At 40.6% G+C, this 19,389-nt stretch overlaps 1 non-coding gene across 1 annotated transcript; it reads right to left on the reverse strand.

The window, feature by feature from the left end:
- Nucleotides 1-17,625: 17,625 nt before the first annotated feature.
- On the reverse strand, nucleotides 17,626-17,787 carry LOC142461827 (U1 spliceosomal RNA). The gene has a single exon (XR_012787017.1). It is a non-coding gene; the product is annotated as a U1 spliceosomal RNA (small nuclear RNA).
- Between the last annotated feature and the right edge of the window lie 1,602 nt (nucleotides 17,788-19,389).

Below are 19,389 nucleotides of genomic sequence, written 5' to 3' on the forward strand. Positions count from 1 at the left end.
GACACACAAAGGATCTCTCGCTTAGTGACATCAAATCAATCCTGCATCATAGGGACCACCCCCCTTTGGGTTTTCTGAGGCTGTTGTTGTTTACTAGAGTAGAAAGTTCAATCTTTCTCCTGAGAAGCTGCTGGTGATTTTGCACTGCCAACCAAGTGAGTTGAAGCCTGTGATAGGTAGGTATATTGGGCCAACCTGGCCAATAAGAACATGTGGGATTAATTAGGTCACAGTATGATTGGAGGGCAAAGAGATAAATGGCTTGGAGAGCCCCCTCCTCAGATCCCCCCGCCACCCCTTGCTTTCTGGTGATTGCACCAGCGTGCGGCTGCCTTAGCTAGTCCTCTGCCTCAACTTGTGAGCTACAGTACACGTGGGACACCCAACCCATGGATTGTGTTAGTAGAGCTTGAGGTTCCTTTGAGACCTGCTTTGCCATGCTGCTGCTAGTGCATAGATGGCTTAAACTTGGGACTGTCAGATCCTGTCATCAGGCTGACTGTTGGTGACCTGCCCTGCTGTTTGCTGTCTGTAGCCAGACTGCCTGCATTTCTCTGTGGAAGACTCGGCTGTCTGCTTCCTTGACCTTGGACCCAGCAGCCCTTGTGAGGTGAAGGACTTCTAGTATATTAAATGTTCCATGGAAGTGAGTTGACCTGAGCCCTCTGTACTGCTGTGAGGACTAATGAGCTGTTATATTCCTTTGAGCTATATATACCTATCATTTATATACATACATACACCTATTTAATATATTATATATACCTATTTATTATATTATATCTATACATACATATATATGCCCTGGTTTTATTTCTCAAGAGAATCGTGTGTAACACAAACCCAAAATAACCACTACACCACCAGGACCCATCACAGGGTCTCTAGGAGTTGATACAAACTCAATACTAACCGGTTTAATTTTCAAAACTAAAACCATACATTTTAAATTGTGTTATCATGTAAGCTTCCTGAAGGCAAACAAAGCCTGTGGGTTCATTCCGTATCCTGGGAGCCTAGGCCAGGGCACTCCTCATGGAACACTGCATGCAAGAAGCATCTACTTGACTGCTGGCCTCATACATGTTTATTGAATGCTGTTGAGTTAGTGCCTAGAAATCAAATAATGATATTCATCATCATGGTGAGAGTCTGTGAGCCCCTTTATGAAAAAAAAATTGCCTGAGATTTAGTGTGCACCTTTCTATCAGAGGCTTCTTTTCTTACCTGTGAGTAATTCAGTAGAAAACACTTTGTGAAAACACTAACTTGAGATCTACATCCGACACCGTGAGCCTCCATGTCTTCAGGTATAAAACGGAGACAACGATAGCTAACACAGGAATGTTGTAACAACTAAATACTATACAGAAATATTTTTCAAATTTATTTTTAAGCAGGAGGAATTGTTTTGAAAACCTGTGTTTCAGTTAAAATAAAAAAGTGAAGGGGGAAAACAGGTGTACTAAGCCTCTGGTGAACCATCTCTGACCACGGACGAGTAGTGTGCGCGGCCTTGCACACATGCGGACTGCACTGGAAAGTGGATTGTTGTAGATGCCGCTAGGCTACATTCAGCACCCTATCACTTGCCCTCCTTTATGATTCATTTAAATTTGTTCTGGTTTTTAATACTCTCTGTTTTCCTTTCTATTGAGGTTTTAATCTTTTTTACTTTACATTTGATAGATGTTTGTTTGTTTTTCTCTTTAAATGTTTTCTTTATATAAAATCCAGAAATGGTAACTCTATAGACAATGATTGGATTAATTATTCCTTGGGGGTATAGCAGGGGAGTTTTAGGGGAAATGGGGAGCTAATAATGATGAGGACAAGAATGAAGAAAATGTTCTAAAGCTGTGATCATGAGTGTACAACTCTTCTGGATGTGGTTGAACTATTGAATTGTATGACATGTGAATTACATGCCAATAAAGCTGTAGTAAATAAAGTGACAGAAAAATCACAGAAATAGAAGAGGTCTAGTGGAACATCAAAAGTCAGACCTGCTGCCATGAAATCCATGCTGACTTGAGTGACTGAGACCAGGCGAGGGATCAAAAGGAGAGACCTGGACCAGAAACAGAGGCCAGCATGGTTTCCTTGTGGGGCAAGAGTTCAGAGAAGCTCCTAGAATCAGTCAGACCTTCCCTTTCTTCATAAAATCTTTAAACTACTTGACACTGACCTTGCCTCAAGGACCAAGAACTAGCACCGCCATGTGGGCTAGATCTCGCCCACAGGACTTCCGTCTCAGAATCCCTTGCACTGTAGACCATCATCTGAAACTTTGTATGTTTACACCGATGTTCCCAGAATCTCCCATGCTCTGCAAGAAACTTTTAAAAGCCTGGGCATGTATATGATGAAGAAAAGACTACATCAACTCTATTAGTTACATGGTTGCTCCCACTTAAAAGCAGCTAAAATCATTCTCCCAGCATTGCCTCCACAGCTGACCCAGAGTAAAGCTCTCTCTTGTTAAAAGTCAAGAACTTAGTTCTGGAAACAGCAACTCTCTACATGTTTTTTGAGACTCTACATCTTATGGGGACCTCCTCTTTCTCCCTCAGGGTAACTGGTGGGTTTGAAATGCCAACCATGCCCTTAGTTCAAGGCCCATCCCACAGCATCACCAGGGTAACTTCAGGGGTAGGAGTGGGGCAAAATTGCATGCGTGATGTTTGAAGTGTCTCCTGGTGTGTTAGTCTGGGTACTTTAGAGAAACAAATCCACAGAAACTCATGTATAAGAGAGAGTTTTATATGAAGGTTAAGTGCACATCAAGAAAATATCCCAACCCAGTGCTGCCCAAGCCCACAAGTCCAACATTAACCCATTAACCCATATGTCCAACACCAATCCACAAAGTCCTCCTCCATCTCACAGAACACATGCAATGATGCCGATTGCAGGAGGAAAGCCGAATCAGTGAACATGTAAGCATCTCAGCACTGGCAGGGGTCTCCACATGGCTGCTCCAGCACCCAGGGCTGCATCAGGGTAAGTCCATGTTACTGCTCCTTGAGGATATCTTGCAAGAAGTGAGCCTTGCCAGCTGAAGAGGGAACTAGCTAAGACAGCTGCACCCTGATCTGACCATCATAAAGCAAGAGACCCGAGAACTAGAAAGGTGAAGCTTACTAAAGCCATTTATCTCTCTGTCCTTCAATTAACCCCACGTTTGTTGATTGACCAGGTTGGCACAATAAACTTTAACTATATCACCTGGAAAACCTCATCAGAAGTTATAGAATAGTGGAACAAGACTAAAAATGAGTGCATCACTATTATACATTTTCTCCGTTTCCTAGTGTTCTAAGTAACAGAAGTCTAACTCAGAGTATCAGCTCTAGGAGAGGGTTCTTCTTTATTATCAATTCCAGGAACTTCCAGGTGCTCATTGAAATTGCTTGGCGTTCTATAAACTTCTTTAGCATCTGTCTTGCTGTGTGTGTGTGTGTGTGTGTGTGTGTGTTTTGTTCTTTTTGCTAATTCCAATCTTTCAGAAGTGATTAGAATTAGGATCCACCCTACACAGATAAGACTTACCATATATACTCGAGTATAAGCCGACCAGAATATCAGTCGAGGCACCTAATTTTACCACAAAACTGCATTAAAGATTTGCTGAAAAACTTGGCTTATACACAAGCATAAACGGTAATTAACAGAATTTTTTTTAAAAAAATCCTATTTCCAAACAGAATTATATCCACAGGTATAGAAGCCAAGACTTCAATATATATTTGGGGATTTTGGTTAGGGTGGGGTGTGAAGAAGTAAATCTATTAAAAAAAACACCTACATGGGAACACAATAGATTTTCAAGGCTCTTTGCTTTTCTTTACTCCATTTGGCTGAGCAGCGCAGGGAAATAATAATTAGGGAAAAATGTAACTGAAATTCTAATCTAGGTTTGTAAGGTGATGCTTTCCAGTTGGTTTGACTCATAGTGATCCTAAGCAAAACAGAAGAGAGCACTGCCCAATCGGTGCTGCCTTCACCATAGCTGCAATATTTAAGCACCTTGGGGCAGCCACTGGGCCAACCCATCTCTCTAGTAGTCTTCCCCTTTCTCACAGAAGTCTACTTCACCAAGGGTAAGACCCTTTGACAGATACCAAGCCCAAAGTTTGTGAGATGAAGGCTCACCGTCTTCACTTCTAAGGGATCCCACTTCTAAGAGAGGTTTGCTTCTTCTGGCAGTCCATGATGCTTTCAATATTCTTCCACAACCCTGATTTAAGTGCATCGATTCTTCTGTAGTCATTTTGCAGCTTTCCCAGCATGGGAGGCAATCAGAAATATCATGGTTTGGAGCCATCCTATTCCTCACAGTGGCAACCTTGCTCCTCAGCATTTTAAAGGAAGCATTCTAAGATCTAATATTAGGGTCATGCAGAGTAAATTAATAACTGCATCAATCACATTAAGCATTTGATGTCGCATTACAACACAGATCCAAATCAGTAAACATGAACATGAGATGCAAAAGAGTTTACACACAGTATCATTTCATATCCTTTTTTTCTTTTAATTAAAAGGTAATTTTGTTGAGGGCTCTTACAACTCTTATTACAATCCATACATCGATTGTATCAGGCATATTTGTACACATGTTGCCATCATTCTTTTCTAGACATTTACTTTCTATTGAGCCCTTGGTGTCAGCTCTTCTTGTTTTTCCCTCCCCCATCCTCTTGGCCCCTTGCTAGATTATAAATTATTATTTTCACATCTCACATCGACAGCAGTCTCCCTTCTCCCATGGTTTCTGTTGTTCTTCCCCCTGGAGGTGGGGGTGTGGTTTTGTGTTAATCATTGGGACCAGTTCCCCCTTCCTCCTCGTTTCCCCACCATTCCCCTACCCTTCTGGTATTGCTATTCCTATTCCTGTTCCTGGATGCCATGTGTCATGAGCTCTTATCTCTTATCTATATCTGTGTACATGCCTCTGTCTAGTCTGAAGTGAGAAGCAGGACTGGGATCCTGATAACGGGGAATAAAAGGAATATTGCTATACTGCACCCTGATTGACTCATCCCTTCCCTGTGACCTCATTTCATATAGATTAAAATAATATAGATAAGGCTGAGCCCCACTTTGGGATAAATCAACAGTTGATAACATCAGAAGTATGTTATTGGGGCAGGACTATTTCCAATACAAGCCATTAGCAAATTATATATATATTATTTTATCTAGATAGTAACAGCTACAAATTTACTATGAAACCTATAGACATGTTTTAAAACTTTCCCTCCACTGTCAGAACAAACCCTGGGCACTGCCCACCTGCTAAATAAACTGTTGGAAGTTGAAATTCATGCAGAGCTGCATCAGAATAAAGGCCTGGTGAGTTACTTCCAAAGAAGTAGTCCTTGCAAACTCCATAGAGTACAGTCCTACTGTGACACACATGAGATTGTCCAGCAGTAAAATTTGACCACAATACAAGTTTTCCCTCAATTGTCAGAGTAGGGGAGGAAAAGAATTGACTGTTTGTCCATTGCAGCAGCTGACTGCTCTCCCATAATTCTCAGACTTGTGTTTCTATCTTCCTCAGGAGTCAATGAGTCGTCGGCCCATAGTTGGGGCCTTTGGCATGAGTATAGCCATTACTATTCATCACTATCAGACTAGAGTCTCATCCCAGATCCCTAGCTTCCCTCCAGTTGCTTGAGGATCTCTCTCTACCATGACTTCTTGGGCCTCCAGGACAAATCGTTCAGTTCCACATATACCCAAGGTATTATGTAGTAGCCTTTTCATGTTTTAATCTTTCAATCTGCCTGATGGCCTTTTCTTCCCAATTAATAGTCATTCCCTTACCACAGTGCTTGTTGTTCCTATTTTTAATACATTAGGTCACCCTGTGCTGTCAACTTAATAGGTGACTTGTACAGTCCCATGAAAGTGTCCAGATTCTGTGGTTATTGTTATTGCTTTGTAATGTATTAGATAGAGCTTAAATTCTGACAACTAAGTTGGCAGAAGCATACAGTTTGCAGTGGGAACCCTTACTCCATTTCTGAGATTCTCCGTGGATTTTGCATCCATTAAATTCTTTCTGACCATTTAGGTGTCCTCAGACAGATTACATTCCAAACTCAAAACTCATTGCCATCTGGTCAATTCTGGACTATATAGCACAAAGTAGAAAACAGCCCCAGTGTGGTTTCAAAGACCCAATCATTGCCAGGGTAGAATGTCTCATCATTCTCCTGAAGAGCGTCTATGGGTTTGAACTGCTGACATCCTGTCTAGCAATCCAAGATCTAACCAACTATTCTGCCCAGGCTCCTCAGAGGACAGTGGTTTTGGGTGCCATAGAGTGGATTGTGACCCATAGTGACTCTACACAACAGAAAGAAACACTACCAGGTCCTACATCAATCTCACAATTGTTCTTTTGCTTAAGACCATTGTTGTATCCACTCTACCAATCCATCTCCTTGAGGGCCTTCCTCGATTGCACTGCCCCTCTGCTTTACCAAGCACAATGTCCTTCTCCTGGACTGGTCTCTCCTGCCAGCATGGACAAAGGAGGGAAGATGAAGTCTTGCCATCCTTCCTCTAAGGAACACTGTGGCCCTATTTCTACCAAGACAGGATTGTTTGTTCTTTTGCCTTCCATGCTACTTTCAATATCCTTTAGCAGCACCATAACCCAAATGCATCGGTTCTTCTTCAGTCTTCCTTATACAAGATTCATCTTCCACATGTGTATGAGGGAATTGAAAATCCCCTGGCTTTGGTCATGCATATGCATCACAAGCCCTCAGAAAAACATCATTGTTTTTGAATACCATAAAAGGTCTTGTGCAGCAGATTGAACTAATATCCTTTGATCTCTTGACTGCTTCAATGAGCATTGATTGTGAATAATTTTTTTTTAAAAAACTTGACAACTTCAACCTTTTCTCCATTCAGTACACTGTCACCTATGGGTCTAGTTGTGAGGATTTGGGTCTTCTTTACATTGAGCTGTAATGCATACTGAAGGCTGCAGTCCTCACTCTTCATCAGCGAGTGTTACGCTTTTGTGACAGTTTTCCCTGTACTCCCACGTGCTATTTACATGGTCAGTTCTCTGTAAATCCTCGGACAGGATTTATAACCTCATGTTGATGGTCTGCCTAACCAGGTGAATCGTATTTGTCTAGTCTTTGTCCTATTTAGAACTCTATAAATTATATTTGAATCAGGGGTCTCTTTTGTCACCTACGAGGAGTTCTGGTGGCATAGCGATTGCATATTGGGCTGTGATCAGAAGGTCAGCAGTTCAAGACCACCAGCAACTCCACAGGAAAAAGACAGGACTTTATATTTTTCTAAAGATTTACAGTCTCAGAAACTGGAGGAGAGTTCTGTCCCATCCTATAAGTCAGCATTAACTCGATGGCAGTGAGTATTTCTGGTTCTCCCCCTATAGCAATGCTTCTTTTGTTTTTCTTCCATTCAAATTTCTCAGAAGCATTCTTGGCTTCTTACATAGACCTATTCTGGCACATGGGCCATTAAACCTCAACAGAATGCTTTCTGGGCATGCAGCAAAAGAACCAGCAAAAGTTCCCTCAATGAAGAAAAATTTCTAACCTGAACCAAAGCTCAAAGATTGATTGCAACTATGTTGGTGTCTCTTAGCCCAATGTGTCCGGTCCCCACAGGAAGGCAGCCAAGATTCACAACCAACACATTTACATAGTCTTTTGAACATTTTCAACTTAGGGGAAATAAAACATGGATATGATGCCAGGTTAGCGTAGAGTCTAACAAAGCTGCTGCTCATCCACAAGTTTCATTTCAAGAAGGAAAAAAGGGATCATAAATTATTTTCTAAGGTTATTTGGAAAAGGTGCAGTAGAGTATATTTCTCTGGTTCCTACAATTGCCTTTATGCCAGTTGACTACAAAGGGAACAAACTCACCCTTCTGTTAGCGGAGGCAGGCCTTCCAAAACAAAAAACAAAGAAACTTGATTGCTGGTTAGTGCTCCCTGGTTTGCTTTTATCAGGAAAGCAAAGAACTAACTGGGGCCAGCCTTTTTCCCCACGAGCTCTTTAGACTGTCTGCTGCAGAAAGCAAAGGCTCTGAGTGGTTAGCCTCCAGGGCAAGAATCAAAGTAAAAATTGTCAGGTGGCAGCCAAGGGAGATTCTAAGGCCTCAATCAGCCTCACAATGTGAGGAGATCACATCACATCAGAGGGACTGAATGGCTGGGCTGTGGGAGTCAATTGTCCAGCATTGCCCCTGTGCTTCTTTGTTATTCTCCTTCCCAAGTACAAAGAAAAAGAAGAAGTGTGTGTGTGTGTGTGTGTGTGTGTGTGTGTGTGTGTGTAAGAGAGAGAGGGAGCTTGAGGGCTAGGGAGTACAAGGTCAGAAAAAGGGTGAAGGGGGTTGAGGAGGAAAAATCAAGAAGAAATTCCCTGGGTGATAGCGATGAAAGGAACAAAGTGCACCAGCTATTTGAAGTCAGTGGCAGGACAAGGAGGAGGCGGGATATAAAATGCTACTAATCTCGTGCAAGTCGCATGAGATGGCAGTAGGGGTGACCTGGCAACCTTATTCCACTTTTTTCAGTTAATTGAACAAAAAGGGCAACTGATTCAAGCAAGAACCACAAAGCCCCTGCCTGTGATTTGGAATGTGAAAGCAAGAGAGAGATGCGCTGTTTTAGAATGTCAGCATCTATGTCACATACATATCATAATAACTTACCACCACGGTTGAAAGCACCGTAAGTATAGAACCTGTTGGGAAGAAGATACTGCCACCCCTCTAAGCATTCCCTAGGGGCCCTTGGCAGTGTATCGGCTAAGTGTTGGGGTGCACAGTTAGCAGTTCAAAACCACCACCTGTAACCCAGGAGAAAGACTGGGCTTTCTGCTCTCATAACAAGTACAGTTTTGGAAACTGTTAGACAGGGTTCTCTAGAGAAACAAAACCAGAATGCTAATAATTATATATATATATATATATATACAGATAGAAGTATCACATAAGAAACAAATAGTTAATTAAATTATAAAGCATTACAAATGGCTCAGTGCAACTCACTCCCATGAGACAGTTGTGAGACATTGACTGTACAAGTCTTGAGGGCCGCTGGGTAGTCCTCTGTAGAGCAATTCAGGCTATCCGGGCACAAGCAGCAAACAGCCAGGCAAGTTACCAACAGTCAGCCAGATGACAGGGTCGGACAGTCCCCAGCTCAAGAGATGTAAATTCCATAGTGTGGTGAAGGAACTTCAAATTACAGCGACACAGTCCACAGGTTAGGTGTCCCACAGGCAGTGTAGCTTGCACAGAGCAAGCAAGGCAGCTGCACATTGGTCTGATGATCATAGAGCAAGAGATAAGAAAGGCAAGGCAAAAAAAAAAAAGAAAGAAAAGAAAGGCAAGGTTCACCAAGCCATTTATCTCTCTGCCCTTCAATTAACCCCACATGTGTTTATCGGCCAGGTTGGCACAATAAACTAACTACCTCAGAAACCCACATGGGGTCTTTGTCAGTCAGCTTTGACTGCATGGCAGTGAGTGAATGAGAAGCCCTCCTTAGCAGCATAATTGGCCACTCCATAGGAGAAAGAGGAGACTGTCTGTTCCCATAAGGTTTTATAGCTCCAAAAACCCAAAGGGGCAGTTCTATGCTGTCCTATAGGGTCACTGTGAGACAGAATTGACTCGATGGTAGTGAGCATTTAGAAGCCTTTATTGAAGATTTGTGTGCGCTATAACAGATGTTTTTACATCCTAGAGGACTCAAAATATGTTCATTTTTATGTTCTCTGAGGGTTAAGGAGGGGGGGCAGGGTGAAGAAGTCTGAAGGATCAAGTCCACCAGGGCTGCACAGTAAATGGGGTAAGGTTTCTCCATGAACTTGCTGAGGGACTTGGTATTCACAAAGCCCCATGCTTGTCCTGTGTACTACAAGAAAATCTGTCAATATCACTATACTTTTAGATTTTAAAAAGTCTCTAAAACTTTCTAAAATAAATTCAAACTAGATTAGCAGACCCTCTCAGAAACCCATACTTTGAATGGATCTTTTGTTGAAAGCACCCTGCGATAGTTTATTTTTGCCATCCTGGCCGATAAACACAAGTAGAATTAATTGAAGGGCAGAGGAATAACTGGCTCAATGAGCCTCACCTTGCTTGTTCTGTGCCTCAATTTAAAGGGGTACACTACCTGTGGGATGCCTAGCCTGTGGACTGTGTCGCTGTAAATTAAGGTCCTTTAAGCCCACACGATTGGAATGTTCATCTCTGGAGCTGGGGACTGACAGTTGGTGACAGTTGCTGACCTGCCTTGCTGTTTGCTGCCTGGGTATATATAGCCCAGCTCTCTCTACAGAAAAGAAACTGGCGGCTCTCAAAACTTGAAGGACTGCTAGTGTCTCACTGATTTATAATTTAACTGTTAATTTCTTGTATTATCTATTTATCTATCTATATAATTTAACGGTTATCTTGTGTTATATATCTCTATCTCTATCTATCTATATATCTATATCTATCTATATCTTTTCTGTCTCTATCTCTATCTATCTATATCTATATATAATTACTAGCAATCTGGTTTTGTCTCTCTAGAGAACCCTGTCTAACACATACCCTATCAGACTCAGAGAAGTGTATTCTTGAGAAAACTTGTCTCTAGTCACCCATGGATCAAGAGACATGTTTAAACACATTTTGTTTTGAAACAGCCAGTGAACGTATGAACTGGGCCCCACTAACAATTTTTTTAACTAACTCTCCTATTTTGAAAGTTATTAATAAGTGCTATCAAGTAAATTCTGCCTTATAGCCTCATTCTACACAGGAGAATGAAACTCGACCCACTGCCTAGTCCTGCACCGTCTTCACAAGCAGGGCTCTGCTTGAGCGCATACATGCAGCCCAGGGTCAGCTCACTCCATCTGAGCTTTCCACTTTGGTTGTTTCCAGAGAACATGTCCAAAGTCCTTGAGAGGAAACCTCTTTATCCTCAATTCCAAAGAACATTCTGTCTTCCCCAAAAGGATTTGTTTCATTATTCTGCCAGTCCACAGTACTCATATTCAGCGTTCTTGGCCAATACCGAGATCCAAATGCATCAATTCTCTCCCCTTCTCTATTCATTTATATGAGCTAATTGAACATACCAAGGCTTAGGTCAAGTACGCCTCAGTCCTCAAAGTTACACCTTTGTTCTGTAACATGTAACATCAGTCTTGTGCAGAAAAAATTGCCCAACACAATTGTTTGATTTCTTGACTTCTGCTTCCATGGGTGTTTACTAAAAGGCAGAAATAAATTGCTTCTTAATAGTAATTTATGCAATTATTTTTTAACATTCCCCTCAATATTCTAACCACAATTTTTGCCACTTTATGTCATTAAGCATTTAGTTTATGTATTACCCAGTTACGGTCAAGTAAATTTTCTGAATATGGCTCTTTTAGCCACGTCTCCTGGACCCTGGTGGTGTTTTGTGTGATCCACTGCGCTGCTAACAGCAAAGTCAGCAGTTTGAAACCACCAGCCTCTTGAGCCATGAGAGAAAAAAAATGAAGTTTTCTACTCGTCTGAAGATTTACAGGAAACCCACAAGGGCAGTTCTACTCCTCTTATAAGGTCACCAGGAGTCGGAATTAACTCGATGGCAGTGAGTTTGGTATCTCTGTCTCTGTAATCCCCACCAAATGATTTAATGTTGTCTTGTTGTCGATGTTGTTGTTGTTGGATGCCATTGAGTCAGCTCTACCAAAAGTGGCCTCACGCAGAGCAGAAGGAAAGTCTGCATGCCTTTGTGTCATCCTCACACCTCTTCCTGTTCCTGAGCCGATTGTTGCAGGCCGGGTGCCACCCCATCTCCTTAAGGGTCTTCCTCTTTGTCACTGTTCCTCCGCTTTACCAAGCCTGATGTCCTCCAGGGACTGGTGCATGTGCAAAATATGTCCATCTCCTGGCAGCATGTGCAAAGTATGAAATCTGGTCATCCATACCTCTAAGGAACAGTCTAGGCATGTCTCTTCCAAGACAGATCGGTTTGTCCTTTTAGTCATCCATGGAACCTTCCATACTCTCCAGCACCACAATTCCAAGGCACCCATTCTTGGACAGCCTTCCTTAGTCAATGTGCAACTTTCACATGCATCCGAGGCGATGGAAAACCTCACGCTCACAGCTGGGATCGGGCGCACCTTAGTCCTCAAAGTCACATCTGTGCTTTTCACTACTCTGAGGCCGTCCATGCAGAAGACTTACGAAATGCAACACGTCTTTTGATCTCTGGACCGCTGCTTCCATGAGCATTGATCATGGATCCAAGCAAGAAAAAGTCTTTGACAAGTTCAAGCTCTTCTGCACTTATCATGATTTAACCTATTGGTCCCAAACCTAAGGTTTTGGGTTTGCTTTGGTTGTAATTCACAATGAAGGCCACAATTCATGATATTTATCAGCAAGGTTGTGCCGTCTACATATTGCAGGTTGTTAATAAGTCATCCTTCAATCCTGATGCCACACTCTTCTTCATATAATCCAGCTGGTCTGATGATTTGCCAACTAAATAAAGATATAACTCAGATGCATACCTTTCCTGATTCTAAACCATGCAGTATTACCCTGTTCTGTTTGCACATATGCCTCTTGATCCATGTACAAGTTCCTGATGAGCACAATGAAGTGTTCTGGAATTTCCATTCCTCTTAACAGTATCCATGAAACGCAAGTGAACATCTTTCTGGTATTTGCTGCTTTGAGCCATGATCCACCTGACACCAGCAATGGTATCTGTTGTTTCTTGTCCTTTCCTGAATCCATCCTGAACTTCTGGCAGTTCCCTGTCAATGTATTGCTGCAACCATTGTTGAATGCTCTTCGGCAAAATTTTATTTAGTGGGATAGCAATGATATTGTTCTGGAGCATTCTGTTGGATCACCTTTCTTTGGAATGGGCACAAATATGGATCTTTTCCAGTCAACTAGCCAAGTAGCTGTCTTCCAAATTCCCGCGCATAGACAAGGGAGAGCCTCCAGTTTGCTGAAAGACTTCAATTGGTATTTCATAGATTACTTGCTTTGGGCTAATGCATTCAGTGCCACTTAAATATCTTCCTTCAGCATTATTGGTCCTTACTAGGACTACACTAATTGGGGGATTCATTAGTTTTGTTTGCCATTCACCTATATAAATGAAAGCCAGTTCAGAAGCTAGACAGATCCAAAGAGAATTCCCAGGACCAGGACCATCCTTGAAGTATGATAACACCCTGCAGGATTTTAGTGTATTAGAAACAAAAAAATGGCCCATTTTAAAGAATTCTGTATAATTTCTTTTTAGTTTTGCTTGTTGTAGACGTATACAGAGGGATTCAAGAAGTTCATGGGGGGGGGGGGGAGTGAAAACCACAGATAATGGAGTTTTTTCCGTGATTTTTCAAGTCTCTTGTCTTTGAGATTGTCCATTTACTAAATGGAAACCTCGGAGCCCTTTTTAAAGCACGTAGGCCTTTCTCTTCAGCTTCTGGGAATGTTTCTGGTAGACGGCTTTCAGCTGGTAGCACTCGTTGGAAATGGCCTTGACTGAAGAGGTCCATGTCACCCAAACATGCCTCTTCCCCGGGACAGCCCAGTCCCTTTAACCCACCTTAGAAGAGTTCTGCAGTGTAATCCAAACTCCAAAGTGCCTAATTGTGCTTCTTATTCTCACTGGTGCTGGCTGCCATGGATGTGGCCTTCAAGTCTGGGAAACGCCATGGCAAATGAAAGACTCTGTGCTTGGTTCTGTGTGAGCTGCCACAGTTTTCTGACGGAACTGTCCAATTGGTTCCATTCACTAAGAAAGTCTCGACACCTGAATTCTCTCCTTGTCTAGCTCTGGGTTCTTGTGTTACTTTCTGTAGCTGATGCTCCCAAGAAGGCATCCAAGTGAAATTTCTGCACGCTAATTTTCAAGGGTCAGCTTCTTGGGGAACTTTTATGTAACTAAATTCAATTGAAATATTAGATCTCTGTGCTGTTTTCCCATCTGAATTTTGTTCTAGACTACAATTTGTCTTTGAATAAACTTCCATGATTTATATTGTCAGGTAAAATAAATCTAAAATTCAATCAATTTTCTTCTTGCCTAAGGCATCCAGGAAAATTAAAAGGTAAATTCACTAAATAGTTATAAATAAAAACACATTTCTTCTGTCTGAAAATATCTCTTCTTCCTGATCTTGGTTTTCAATCCAATTGCCTTTCTTCTTCTGATCCATATCACACACAGGCTCAGATCCCTTTGGAAGATCACTGATTGTCAGGAAAAGATACTGCAGCAATAATGAATTGGTTTTAGATATTTCTAGCTGACTAAGTTAGGACTCTGGACCCACTAATGCAGAAAACACTTACATCCATAATTTAAATAAGCTTTGGACTTCATCCTCAAACATCTTCCAGAAGAGACAGACTAACGCCAAAATCTTTGAGTAGCAAAGATTTGTACTGAAGATGTCTTGAGGATTCTATGAAAGACAGGTGACATCATGGAAAAATAAGAGAACAGTCTATATGCTTTTTTCATCAATCTGTCACCTGGATTGGACAAGACGCTATAAATGACATGGTTTAGAAATTTAAATTAACGTGATCAAATAGATATAATCTTTTCTCAAGTACCAGAAATCTGGCTACTAACAATAGTCTGGCACTCTTTTGGAGATTCCCAAATATAAAAGGGGAAGAGAGGGCTAGGCACGGGTTTCTAATTTCTCTAGAGCCAAAATGACTCCGTGCTAGAATTATTTCAGAATTAGAAGGTCTCATTTTATAATCATATGTTTGAAAAACTGAAATAATTGAATATATATGTAAAAAGGTTAGAGGCATATCTAGAAACGCATTGAGAACTGATTAGAGAAATGGACAAAAGATAAAGGCAACTTCTAAAGCACAGTAAGTAGTATATTTCACAATGCTCAACTTTAATCATTGAGTATTTCCAATTAAAGAGTTGTTTCCTCCACTGCTAATGTAAAAAAGGGAAAGTTTTAAAAATTATAAATTTAATAGACCAGTTCATTACTGTTGACATTATTAAATAGAAAAAACTCTTAAAATATTCGTAAAGTTTTACACTAAAATGCCCCTTCCATATCTGTTAATAAAAAGGAAACAACCCTTATAAACATAAAATACACTCTGAGAAAGCAATGTTCACTATAAGATGTATTTTTAGTATTTAAAATTTTAAAGTACACACACATAACAGGGGATTTCTAAAAGTTCATGGAAAAATGGAATGAAAATATAATGGAATTTTTACGTTAACATTTTGAAATATATATATATAAAACCTTGTATGTATATATTCAATAATAGGAGAGTGGCTAATTAAATTGTATTATGTGCACTCAATTATATTTTATATAGATATTAAAAATAAGGACTGTGTCTGCTACATAATAATATGGGGATAGTGTAACATGAAGGCAAAAATCCTATGTACATTTTAACTAAAATTATCACAGAAGTATGTGTCATAAAATTGGTAGAAAATTTCACTAGACATGGATCTGTAGATAAAGTGAGACTATAGATAATGCTCATGCCTTTGTTTTCTGTTTGCAAATTATATCACTTTATTAGGTGAAAGTGGTTCCTTGGAAGTTTTCTACTTTGATACTGATAGGAAATCACTTAAAATAATAATGATAATCCTCTTGACCTCGTTCATATTTATTTTCTACTAACGCACAAGGAACCATAGTCCCTATATTTTTAAATGCATGTTTATGAATATTTGAGTCAATTATTGAGTTGAAAATATTGTCACTGTTTGGAGTATATAAAAATGATACACTTTAGGGATCTTTACACGATTGAGAAAATGTAGGATTAAGATGTTTTGAAAGACTCAGCCTCATGGGTCATACCTCTATGCAGTTATACAGCATTTGTAAGGCTTCCTGACTGTGTATTCTCAGTGGGAGTCAGCTCGCCACCTCAACCACAGAAATTAAAGGCCCTGGGTCATTCTTCTGCCCACACCTGCCAGATAGGGAGCCAGTCACTAAATGCTGTGCAAGAGTTCCAAGGTCAACGGCACATTGGACTTCTCTCACTTCCCAGTTAAACAGTTGTGTTCTGAAGTATAGGGAGGACAAGTAAAGGCTAACCAACTTCTTTCTGGGGAAGTACATGTGCTCCTGGTTTCTTATATCTTGTTCAGGTTTTTGCTTGACAACCATCAAAATAATGATTTATGCAAGAAAAATAATTTGTGGATTTCAAAACTATGAAATGTAAGGGATTATAGATACTAAAAGTTTTATATACGAATGGAAAAACTTGGCAGGAATCATGCTAGGCAAGTGATCAACTATATCATTAATAATAGGACACTAGACCATCTCCCTGACTGGACTATGAAATTATTGAGAACAAGTTTCAAGGTTTTTTGTTCACCTCAAAGGGTTATCTGACATCCAGTGGGCGCTAAATATGTGGTCACGATTCTCTGTCAGGTAATATATTTCCCATTACACATGAGAAGAAACTAATGGCCGAAGAGGTCAATAAATTTGTTCAAGACCATACAACCAGTGGCCTACAAAGCCCAAGTTTGAGCTCAGAAGCGACTGACTCCTAAGTCTGTATTCTTCTCACTTTCTCACCATACTTGTAGTATAAAATCTAATCATTTGACAATTGAATTGATTAAATACATGACAGAGATTCATCACAAAAATAAAGTAAAAGGTTGCATACGGAGAAGCCACAAACAAACACAAATAAATCTCAACACTTCTGTAACACATTAAATAAGTGAGTTAAGTGAGTCAAAAGAAAATTATGTGGGGTGAGATTGGGATGAATTATAAAATGAATTATTTTTCTAAAGAGGAACTATCACTTAAAGCCCAAGCCATTGTTGACATTAATGTCTGAGAACCCAGTGTTGCCAGATCGTCTGCTCGTTCATGAGAAGCTGAATGTGTACAAAATCTTATTTTATATGTTGGCAGCTAATTTTTTAAAAAATAAAACACTGGGCTGGCCAAACAAAACATATCTATAGGCCATTTTTGGCTTGCTGGCCACCCCTTTACAATGTCAGGTATAGTGAATTTTATTATTCTTCATATTGTCAGTGGTGGTCTTGTATTCCCACATAATATTGGTGTAATTACTTCACCATATGTAACTAGGATTGCTGGTCAAATTAAGAGCGCAGTAGAGTTAAGTCTTAGCTGAAGTTAAAGTAAAAGTGTAATAAGCTGGTACTATTGCTACATTTTATAACTGATTATCTAGGGGCCATAAGGAGAATTGAAATTGAATTGAAATAGGCCTCTAATGCTTTTGTAAATAATTTTCAAACTTACCGATTCTCATTGACTATTATTAGTCATATGGTTTGAGTTAGTGACTCTCCATGTGAGATCTTGACCCTTACATATGAGCAATAGATGATTCCCAAGAAAAGCATCTTCCAGGTTATGTATACTTTTCAGAATCTATATTAGACTGGTAAATAAATTAAAAGATAAACAGGTATCTAAAATGCATTTTTGTACTCAAGAGGGAGAATCTAAACTTCCATTGAATATAGCATGGACTTCTTTTTTCTCTTTCTTTTTATCAAGGAGAGCGTGAATGCTATCCCCCACTACCACCAATTATGCAGTCGAGTTTCCCTCATTTGGGATAATTGCAGGAGTCAGCACATCCAGAGTGAAATGGATAAGCCTCACCCTGGGAAAACACCTCATGATCATGGTATCTCCCTTGCCAGGCAAGTATCAGCATGGACTTCTTTTTTTTTTTTAATCATTTTATTGGGGGTCATAAAAATCCTATCACAATCCATACATACATCAATTGTGTAAAGCACATCTGTACATTCATTGCCCTCCTCATTCTCAAAACATTTGCGCTCCACTTAAGGCTCTGGCATCAGCTCATCATTTTTCTCCTCCCTTACACATCCCCTCCCTCATGAGCCCTTGATAAATTTATCAATTATTATTATTTTGTCATATATTACACTGTCTGACGTCTCCCTTTACCTGCTTTCCTATTGTCCATCCCCCAGGGACAAGGTTTTTTTAGATCCCTGTAATTAGTTCCCCCTTTCCAACCCACCATCCCTCCACCCTCCCAGTATCGCCACTCTCACCACTGGTCCTGAAGGGATCATCTATCCTGGTTTTCTGGCATTTCCAGTTCCTATCTGTACCACTGTAGATTCTCTGGTCTAGCCAGATTTGTAAGATAGAATTGAGATCATGATAGTTGGGGGAAGGAAGCATTTAGGAACTAGAGAAAAGTTGTATGTTTCATCGTTGCTACCCTGCACCCTGACTGGCTCATCTCCTCCCCGTGACCCTTCCATAAGGGGATGTCCAGTTGCCTACAGATAGGCGTTGGGTCCCTATTCCACACTCCCCCTCATTCACAATTATATGATTTTTTTTGTTCTGACTATGCCTGATACCTAATCCCCTTGACATCTCATGATCACACAGGCTGGTGTGCTTCCTCCATGTGGGCTTTGTTGCTTCTGAGCTAAATGGCCGCATTTTTACCTTCAAGCCTTTAAGACCTCAGACACTATATCTTTTGATAGCCAGGCACCATCAGCTTTCTTCACCACATTTGCTTATGCACTCATTTGTCTTCAGCAATTGTATTGAGGAGGTGATTACACAACAGCATAGACTTCTTAAGCAATCTGCCTAGTTTCAAATCCTGGTACCAACACTTGTTACCTATAACCTTGGATAAGTTATTGAAACTGTATGATGGTTATATCACCTATAACAGGTAAATAATAAGAGTATTAAGCTTAGAGTTTGCTGGGAATTTTAAGTGAAAGAGTTGGATCACATCTGACTTCCTTGGGCAGAAAAGCAAAAGGAGAATTCACCTCCAGCTCAGCCCAAAGTCAACTTATATGTAGCAAACTTGCCTCCATCCTCCAACTTTTTTGCCCTATTCAGAAACCACTCTACCCCAAGGTACTCCTTCTCTGTTTTGTTGGATCATCCAGTGCAGTGGCCACACAGAACCCATGTCCAGTATGCACGATGATGGCATTTTTTCAGGAAGTTAACAGATTACAATTCATGATCATAAACAGCCCTCTATATTAGCAAACATGCAATAGACAAGTCTCTCAGCCAAGCAGATCCTGGTTCTCTGCCCTGATTGGGCATTATAAAACTCCCCTAACACTGATAAATTACCAAAAGGCACCCTATTCTCCAAGTTAGCCTCTTCCCCAAAGACACTTGGTGTTGTTCCATCCATGGTCCTGAAAGGCTGCTCCTCTGGCTCATACTCCATGGTGCCAGTGCTGGTGCCCATCCTTGTGTTATGCCTCTCTGTGTAGATTGCATGCTG

This window comes from Tenrec ecaudatus, chromosome 11, assembly GCF_050624435.1.
Source record: "Tenrec ecaudatus isolate mTenEca1 chromosome 11, mTenEca1.hap1, whole genome shotgun sequence".
Classification (NCBI taxonomy): Eukaryota; Metazoa; Chordata; class Mammalia; order Afrosoricida; family Tenrecidae; genus Tenrec; species Tenrec ecaudatus.